Source organism: Equus przewalskii, chromosome 7 (genome assembly GCF_037783145.1).
Source record: "Equus przewalskii isolate Varuska chromosome 7, EquPr2, whole genome shotgun sequence".
Lineage (NCBI taxonomy): Eukaryota > Metazoa > Chordata > Mammalia > Perissodactyla > Equidae > Equus > Equus przewalskii.
The window spans coordinates 84,954,951-84,965,544 of NC_091837.1; the positions used below are offsets into that span (position 1 = coordinate 84,954,951).

At 35.8% G+C, this 10,594-nt stretch overlaps 1 long non-coding RNA gene across 1 annotated transcript; it reads left to right on the forward strand.

Moving 5' to 3' along the window:
* Nucleotides 1-771: 771 nt before the first annotated feature.
* Nucleotides 772-10,275, forward strand: LOC139084590 (uncharacterized). The gene is made up of 2 exons (XR_011542091.1): nt 772-874; nt 8,165-10,275. It is a non-coding gene; the product is annotated as an uncharacterized lncRNA (long non-coding RNA).
* The last annotated feature ends 319 nt before the right edge of the window (nt 10,276-10,594 follow it).

The window sequence follows — 10,594 nt, forward strand, 5'->3', positions numbered from 1 at the left end:
ATCCCTTGATTACATAATTCCCTTTGAGGTACAAATAGTTTTCTACTTTCATTATTTTAATTCTCAGCTCTTTAGATTTATTATTTAATAACCTCTGGCATTTACTTAAGGTGTTATAGAAAATGTATAATTTATCAAGACAGGACTTATGTAATTTTATTGTTTTACATCTCTTATTGAACGAGCCTAGTTCATTGAACATGGTGTGGGAGCTAGTGCCAAATTAAAAGATTCATTTTTTTATGAAATGTTGGTTAAAACTATAAACTCTCTTCTGTCATTTCATCAGCACAATCTATAAAAATCTAATAATGTTTTCATATGAAAAGTTCTTATTGAAACATTTCTCTTAAGCACCAATAGTACAGTTTCATATATTATTTCGGTTATTGTTTATTCTTGCCACAGGAGTTCAAGAAAAATATACGCAGCTTCTGTTCTTCCATTGATTCAAAAGATTTATTTTTATGATACTTTAAAGCAATGCTAATAATCTTACACAAGCTTTACTGTTTTTAATTCTGTTTTAGTTTTTAATATTTTAATAGAATTCTTGAATTTATAAATTCACAAGAATGCATAAATTGTATTCACACAAGAATCACAACATTTTGTCAGAAAAAAATTACAATTCCAACAACTTAGAAGTGGGAGCAACAAACTGTTTTACGAATAGTAATATACCGATGATTCTCCTAAAGCAGTGTTGCTAGAGAACAAACACCAAAATGATACTGTGCATGGCGACACCACAAACACTCTTGTGATGTAGAACAGAACACGTACTCTGATGTAGCTATGACAGAAGGACCTTTGTCATGATCTCTGTGATATCCACATCTGTTACCTTAAGCTACAGTGTTCACATGAGAACGTATGTCATTAATTTTTCTGCTTACTATAGGTTGATATGATTGTATTTAAGCATATGGGTGGATTTATTTCAGCATGAAAGAGCTATGTCAATGGGTAACAACTCTGTTTGTAAATTATTTCCCTAAAGGAAAGGGAGTAGGCTAGTGTATAAGGCTCAGGGATGATTCAACAATGGGAGGACAATGTCTCTTTTGCTCATTAACTGGTAACTTAAAAGGAGAGAAAGGCATATAAATATAGTGGTTTATTTTCCAGCAAAACCAAATTTTCTCCTCAAAATAGCAATATCAAAGTGAATATGTTAAAATGGGCTTGGTGTTAAAATGGCTGTGTCAAAATATCATATACCCCTAGGAAGTACTAAAAGATAAGATCCAACAGGTAGGTCAGAGCCAAATAGTATATGTCCTTGGAGTGCATTATAATTAAATGGATGGGATAAGAGTAATTACTGGGATTTTGTCAGGGGAATCCTATGGTGGATGTGGTGTCTTGGGAGGATTAATTTAATCCATAGCCAGGATAGTTTAGAGTTTGGAGAGTATAAAGGAAAAGGTCAGTTAATAACCTATTATCATTATCCAGGATTAGAATAAAAAGTCATACAGGAGTGGAAATGAGAAGAGCTGTTTCAAAGATTGAAAACATGGGATTAGGAGAATCATCATACATGGGAGATAAAGAATAGCAAGGAATATTAAACACAAAGTTCCAGTTTGTTTTTTCTCATATAAAAAGATATTCAAAGTAGGCAACCCAAGGCTGGTGAAGTACTCAATGTTCCTGCCAGGGATTTTGGTTCACATCTGCTTTCCGGACAGAAAGAAGACAGAAGGGGAAAGAGTTGGAACAAGGAGCATTGGTACTATTTGTCAGGAAAGGAAAATAATTATACAAATGTTTTCTCAGATTTTCCCCTTAGGTCTCATTTCTTAGAACTATGTCACATGGCCACTGATTGCTGACAACTATGACCACTGACAACATCAGCTGGCTCCCTTGTCTCTTGGCATCTGTTGGATGCAGCAAGGGCAAGTACCAGCAGGAGACTGAAAGATTTTGGAATACTTATTTCCCAGACTCTCTCAGGTGGGCCACAGTCTGGCAGTGATGAATTCTGCCTGCAGAGGCCACAGCTCATGTCAGGTGGCTCTCTGCTGCAGTGCCAGCTCCCACAAGGATATGTGGCAGTCACTCTCCCCTCTTGACCCCATGGTTTCTTTCATTGGTTTCTGTTACCCCAGCCTACACCTCTGTAAACAGTTCCTTCATTTCTTCGATTATTCCTTTTGTGTGTGCTACTTGTTTCCTATTGAAACTGAGACTAACATATGGGAAAAATAAATAATTTGGATTTCAAAACTATCTCTAATAAAATTGTGGAAAAAGAAGTCAATAGATATTGGTAGGAAGTCAGCAAATAAAAAACCAGTTGGTAATACAAAAATGAAACAAATTATCAGATTTGTATGAAAAATATGACATAAGAAAAATTTTAAACAGCCAATAAATAATTCTTACATGAAGCTGAATGACAGGTTTTATGATTTCAAGGAGGTAGATATAAAAGGGATCAGAAAATCCACCATCAATGTGTTTGTTCATGCTTTAAAAAATATTTAAAAGCATAGTCTTATCAAATGGACATATTGTGGGCTTTGAAATCAGTTAAAATATGTATAATTGAAAATAAGGAAAATAGGATTTCTTAACTGATTAAAATATCAAAATTTTTCTGAAAAAAGCATACTATTGTTCAAATAATATTTCAAAACCATAATCAAGATTTCAAGTTTGGAATTATAACAAAAGGGAGAAATGAGACGAAGGTCATTTTTGAAGAATTTTACAGAATTTATTTGCTATATTGCTTATGACAAATGGCTTAGAGTTTGACTCTCACTCCTGAATATGATAACTAAGGAATAATAAAAAAGAATCACCTTGAAAAAGGAAAAGATAACCACAAATAGAATTTAAAACAAAATACACACCCTCCAAGACATTGGAGGAAAAAAAAAGTAATGGAAACAAAGTGTATACATCATAGGGGAGGAAGAGAATTCCTCTATCCTCAAGGTCCTTCTGGTTGGTCTACAAATTGAACTGACATGAGACGAATTAACAGGAGAAAACCAAAGTTTTATAATATATATATACATGGGAGAAGCCCAGGAAAACTGAGCAATTTTCCAGAATGGCCAAAGCCACCACCTTAAATACTATCTGCAGCTAAAGACAAAGGAGTAGGTTGGGGGTGGGGGGAGTCAGTTATGGTAGATCACCAGAAGAAGCACACTAAACAAGAATAAGGTTATTATGCAGATTTAAGTCCTTGCCTTCTGCATTGATAGAGTTTCTGGAGATAAGGTCATCCCCCTCTTCCTGGTACAAAGAGGGAGACATCTTTAGAAATGGAGAGTTCCCTTATAAATGTAAATGTCTCTTACAACGGGTCACTTCTACTTGGTTTTCAAAACTTTTCCCATTTCTGCAGTTGTTTTAAAAAATAATCAGCCAAGGACCAGGCCCTGTGACCAAGTGGTTAAAGTTCTGCATGCTCTGCTTTGGCGGCCAGGGTTAGTGGGTTGGGATCCTGGGCATGGACCTGCTCCACTTACCAGCCATGCTGTGAGGTATCCCACATACAAAAAATAGAGGAAGATTGGCACAGATGTTAGCTCAGAGCTAATCTTCCTCAGCAAAAAGTAAATAAATCAAAATAAAAATAACCAGCCAAAAATAGTCCTCATGCCAAAGGGACACATCCTGAGGTGGCAAATTCTGCTCCTCTACAACATCAAAAGACAGAAAAAAAGGAAACAGAGAAATAAATTGTAAGTGACAGAACTGAGCCCTATAGTCAAGTTATAACAATAGTTGTAAATAAAATAAAACCTCCTAATCAAACAACAAACGAATAAAAAACTCTGACTCTGATGGGATCAAACAGAAAATCCTAGATCATGCAACCACCAAGAGACCCGCTTTAACAGAGTGATGCTAAATAGCAGAGGTAACATTATAGGCAAATAATATAAGGCAAATGCAAATAAAATTCAAGGCAAAAATCATTAAGTGGCACAAAGTTAGTCATTTCCTCTAAGTAGAAAGAAATGTCTTAATATAATCAGATTTATAGTGAAACTCAGTGATAAGTGAAAACAAAAGAAATATATAAATCCTAAACTGTTTAAAATTTGAAGAAGGCATTGACACAAAATCAGAATTTGTAGGAAATAAACTGACTTCTATCATATAGGTTAACATGTAAAATAGTATAGAAATCCGAATATTAAATTTTATGTAATATGAATTATGTCTGTAATATATGAGGATATATGTGTTAACAAAATGCATTCTTGAACTCTTATAAGAAAAGACTAACAGGAAATACTTGTATTAAGTGACCTCTAGCAACTTTAGAGTTCTAAAAGTGAATCAATTTTTTGCTGCTGTATTCCAAAACTGATACCTTAGTTGGTAAGCTACTCCATGGCTGCTCATGAATGCTTTTCTTTTTTCCTTTTTTTTGAACCTGCATTATGTCTTTCAAGCCACTAGGGTAACATCTGAAAAATTATCACTTCAGTAACTCCACTTAGAACATACTTTTGGGTCTTACTTCTTATATTATGCTCTGGGCAACTGCCAGAAAATTACAAGATGTTTTCTTTGTAGTATTTTGTCATTTTAACCATCTAGCCTTGGCTGAAAATCCAAAGAGAAAATGAGAAAAGGGCCAAATCTCTTAACACTGAGGAATTTGTAAAACTCCAGGTAAAAGTTAATTCCCAAAATTCTCAAAAGAGAGAAAGCACAACAGTTATGTCTTGATATACAGGTTGTTGAAGAAATAAATGTCTATTGTAAGTTGATTTTATTTTTAATTAGTCAACCAGGTTTCATTGACTTAAACTGTCCATGAAATAAGATGCATTAGAAAAACTACTGGAAGGCCGAACAAAAATTGCTTTATAAAAATGCACATTTTCATTTTCCGCAAAACTTCTCTCAACTCTTACTTCCTGGGCAGATTTCCTATTTCTTAGCTTTGAAATATTAGGATGAAAATATGCTAGAGCAATGTATCTAAGTCTGGCAATTACTATGATCCTATAAGAAAACCCAATAAAAAATAAATCAAAAGTTTACATTAAACTTTTATGGCCTTAAAAATATATTACATCATATAGGAAAGAAAATTTAGTTAAAACCAATTACGGATTCACTATTTCACTTGATACTTCTCATGACATCACATCTTAAAACAATTTCACTCTCAAATTTCCTAAGGGAGGCTTCAGATTTATTTTCGTGTCATGCTGTCTGGCTCCAGGCACAGAGTAGACCTTGGCTCCTAGATATGCAGCACAACTATGGAGGAAAGCCTTAAAATCTGGTGAAAACTGATGGAAATGGGAAAGAAGATAAAAGGTCAATATTCCACCCATTCAGAACACAGAAGGCCCCAGGAAGGTAAGATAGAAATCAATAGTGATTACAATAGTTAAAAAATATTGAGTATTACATTGAACAAAGTTCTATTACAAGGACTTTGATGTATTAACACATTTAATCCCCAGCACTACCCTTTGAAGTAGGGGCTATGAAATTGAATTCCTACCTTACAGCACACACAAAAGTCCACCAGTGATGGATCCAAATATGAAAACAAAACTATCCAACATTTTACAGACAATATCAGAGAATAGGTTAGTGAGGTACTTTTTACACAAAACACAAAAAGGGCGAAAAAGAATGATAAATTCAACTGCACTGAAATTAAAGATCTAACATTCAGGAAATGTCACCTTAAACAGTATGAAAACACCAGACAAAAACTCAGATAGGTTATTTGAAACCCTTAAACTGACAAAAGATTCATATCCAAAATATACAAAAACTTTCATGCTTCAATAATAAGACAAACAACAAAATTGTCCAAGAACTTAGAGGTTTTTGACAAAAGGAGTAAATCCAAACAACCAATGAACATATGAAAGAAAAGAGAGTTACACATCTCATCAGGAAACCGCAAATTAAACACCCGTGAAATATCCTTTAATACCGTCAGTCTGCAAATATGAAAACGCAGCAACATCGAGTACTGTGAGGAAATGGGACGAGGCATACTCTTGTCTATTGGTGGTGAGAATGCAAATTGCTGCACGCATTTTGGGCCAACAGTTTCATATTAGCTGGTATAGTTGAATACGCTTGAATGTCCTACAGTCCAGATATTGCATGCCTATATAAACGCCCTAGAGAAATGACACGGTGCATAGGGAGACAGGTTAAATAATCATAATAATAACATCAACAACAACAAAACCACAAATAACACTTGTACAGTATTTATATATACAGGAGCTATTTAAGTGCATCATAAAAGTCATTTAGTCCTCAAAATAATCTTATGAAATAGGAAATTATATATTTCCCATTCTTAATAAGCCACATACATAGGTGGCAAAATGCAAAAAAATAAAATAACATAAAATAAAGGGAAAATTTAACACAAACCAAGATAATGGTCATATCTTTAATGGTCGATGTGTGTATTTTGGAATGGTGGTGTAATGGAACTTCTAACATACCGGAAAATTCTTTTATTCTAGGCAGTGGCTACTTTTACTATTTTGTGACTTAATATATATATTTATTTTATACATATGTCCACATAGAATATATACCACATTAAAAAAAAGCATTTTCCATTAACCAGCACTTTCACTTCTGGGTATATACCCTAAAAAACATGCAGAAATGAATACAAGGCTCTTTGTGGCATCATTATCGCAACATTTCCCCAGAAAACAAACGAACAAGCAAACAAAAAACTTGGATATATTTAACATGCTTAACAACATGTATTAGGTCAATCATGGTATGAACAGGTGAAACCTTACAGTTGTTAAAAATGGATAGATACACAGAGCTCCGGTAAGGAACTAGATCTTCAGGTATTAATAGAGATAAATATCTGTAATATTGTGATTCATAAGAAATATGTATTTGGTCATTCAGGCACCAAAATATATTTCTCATATATTTAGGCTTCACCCAGAGTTCCTGGCTCACCGTTCCCAAAACGCTTGGAATTTCCTCAGCCATAGAGCAATGGGAGCATCTGTTTTTATAATATTTGCTCTCTTGTCCTCAGTTACCGAAATCACTTCAGAGCCATAAAGGTGAAATGGATGTTATTCATAAAAAGCCCGTTTCAGTCACAATTGAGCTGATGTTAATGAGGCAACTTTTGGAAAGCACCTAAGGTTGGAGGCTGGTTGCCAGGGGAACCAACCATGAATAGAGGATTGGAAGTTTCAGTCCCACCCTCCAATTTCCAGGGGGCAAAGAGGGGCTGGAGATTGAATCAATCATCAATGGCCAATGATTTAATCAATCATGCTCACGTAATGAAGCCTCCATAAAAACCCAAAAGGAGAGGGTTTGCAGAGCTTCCAGACTGGAGAACCAGAACCCACCTATGTACCACTGTGCTGGGCCCAAACTTCACTAGGACAGAAGCTCCTTTACTTGAGACCTTGCCCTCGGTATCTCTTTATCTGGCTGTTGATTTGTATCCTTTAATATCCTATGTAACAAACCATAACCTAGTGAATAAATAGATATCCGGAGTTCTATGAACACCTTTAGCAAATTAATGGAACTTAAAGAGAGGGTCATAGGAGCCTCTGATTTACAGCCAGTCAGTCAAAAGCAGAGGTAACAACCTGGGTTTGCAATTGGCCTCTGAAGTGGAGGGCAATCTGGTGGGGCTGAGCCCTTCTCAGTGGAATCTGAGGCTATCTCTGGCAGATGATGTCCGAATTGAGTTGAAGCAAGTTGCTTGGTATTTTGGGGGAAATCTCCCACATATACATTGGAAATTGGGTCCAGAACATAAATAATATCAGAAATACAGTATTGACTAAAAAAAGAAGAAGAAATAAAAATTTATATATCAATTCATAGTAGTAATTACCTCTGGAAAGATGCATAGGAGTTGAACAATGAGAGTGGTGTAATGTTTAAGAAAGACATTCATTTGTAAAATTTTATATCTTAAAAAAATCAGAAAGGGATAACAAACAAAGTTTAATTTTTAAACTTTAGGTGGGGAGAATATGAATGTTGGTTTATATGTATGTATTTAATTGCTTTTCTTTCTACACTTTGTTTCAATGTGATCCTGTGCCACCATGGGACTGCGAAAGATCCAAACTCTTATATGGGCTGCAAATAGGTTCAACAAATAAATTTACTTCATTCTGTATTCCAGGTTCCAGGGATACATGGAGACATCTTTGTCTGGCTGAAAGGCAGGCATAAATCATATAAGTAAGTATTAAGTGCTGAGAAGGCACATACAATTTATTTTAACAGCACAATGGAGGGAGCAGACAGCACTGCTTAAAGAAAATCAGGAATCAGAACTACTTCACACAGATGGTTGCAGTTACTCTGGGATTTAGAGAATAATTAGAAATCTCCAGGTGGTAAAAGAGGGGAAAGAACACTCGTCCTTTTAGCAAAATTCAAGAAGAAAAAGCAAACAAGCAAGCAACCTGGAAGGTCCAAGTATGGCATAAAGGTAGAAAACATTTGCCATGGAAGCATTCATCCTTTACTGGGACTGAACTACCCCTGAAGGAATCAGTTGCCATGGAAGAACTCAGCCTCTGTCAGGATTGGACCACCTCTAATGATAGGCTAAGTTTTTATCTGATTATCAGCCTTTAAATAATATTTACTTCTTGATTATGTCAGGACTGTGTTGTTAAATCTATTTGCAATTACCTGACACTCTACTATATTGTGTCTATTGTGGGTAAAGAGAGATTTTTTTACCTCCCTCTATAATTGAAAAAAAAATCTGTCTAATCTTGACTGTTCTCAAGTTATTTAAGAGGTTTGCCTGCCTACTTGTTAAATTGCAATCTCCTGAGGAGTCCTTATAAAGTCATTAATTATACCATAAAAGCTGTATTCAATTTTCATCACATCTGCAGATACTTCTTCCCCTGTCATTTTGCTGATAATAATCCCTGAACAAGAAATCACCAAGTTATCCACACATTCAGGAGAAACGAAATGTAAGAGCATCTCTCTTGTATTAAACAGCATAAATAACACCAGCTGCTGGAACAAACACCCCCAGATCAGTGGCTTTTCTAGCTCATGTCACGGACGAATGCGAGTCAGTGGCTCTCCGCCAGTGATGGGGATTCAGTGGGTTTCAACTGTGGCTCTGCCACCTTGAAGTCCCTCACTTCCGGTCACAAAGATGAGAGAGAGAAAGAGAGAACATGGGGTTCGGGCAGGCCATTTTAGGGGCCGGGCCATTATTTCTTTCCATATTTTATGGTCCATAACCCGGTCACTTTGCTCGCACATTATTCTTAAGAATGTTGGGGATATTGGGAGATGTGGTCTGATCTGGGAAAGGAAATAGAATTGGTGAGCATCTAGCCAATCTCCACCACACCTGCATAAAGGATAAAAAGGAATAATCTCTCTCTCTCCTACACACACACACACACACACACAGAATGATAGAGTGATTTTGACAGTGCAGGGAATGGAATAGGAGCATTAATGACTCCTAAATTTATATTGGAAGGGCTTAGGGCTTAGAATATGCAATTTGGATGGAAACAGGTGCCAGAGCTTTTGTGTTCACGGTATGTTTACCCAACAAACACACTTATAAAAAAAATGTGGATGTGTCTTAAGGTGGGGAGTGGGTGGTAGGGCAAACGTTGTTGGCTGGCTAATCTAATGTCTTTTCCTAATACTTTTTCCCCTTGCCTACCTCCCTAAAGAGATAAAAATGATAAATTCTCCTATATCCAACACTCTCTCATAGCTAAGAATGGTCACAGATTACAGTTCTGTTCAATGAGACATAATGAAAATTCTACTAGAATTTTCTGGGGAAGATTTTGTTTGTTTGTTAAATAGTTTGAAGCATCTGTTGCCATCATTTCCTCTCTTCTTTCTGTCCTGAATGTGGATGTAATGTCTTTACACTGGCAGCCGTTTTATTACCATGAGAACGTCAGAGCTGCCACCCCTAACCTCACTGAACCACTGAATCAATACTAGCACCTGCCTCCCTCAAGACTTTTTATTGTCTTGGAAAAAATAAGTCTATGTTTGTTATAGCCATTGCTTGGAATTTTATTATTTGAAGCTCGCAGCATTGCTAGTCACTGGAAAGCTCATGCTTAGCTGAGAATGCAGAGCTCTAGTCCTTCAAGCACGCCTTGGTTCTCCCATCGGTTATGAAAAGAAGAGATGACATGGACTTGAGGCCTGATCCTGGGAAGCTGTGAGAGAAGTGGCATGGTGTTAAAGGAAAATTTTTAAATAAAATAGAGAGGTATCTTCTTTTGATTTTCCTGTTTCTCTCTTCCTACACAAATGCATGCACATAACGTTGTGGTTTTGGATACTGTTTAAATGGCCTGAATTCTGGAGTATTAAACATTTAAGTTACAAATCATGAAACGATTAAAATTTAATTCATTTGCGATGAAAATGTTTCTGAAAAATAGTGCATGTATCGGGTTTTCTCCTATTCAATGCTGCTTTGCATGTGAAACTTAAAAACTTCCAAGTGCCCATTGGTTTGGATCTTAGGTAAACTAATTGTATGTTTATCTCTAAATTGTCTTAATTGACTAACTTCTGAAAACAACTGTCAGGA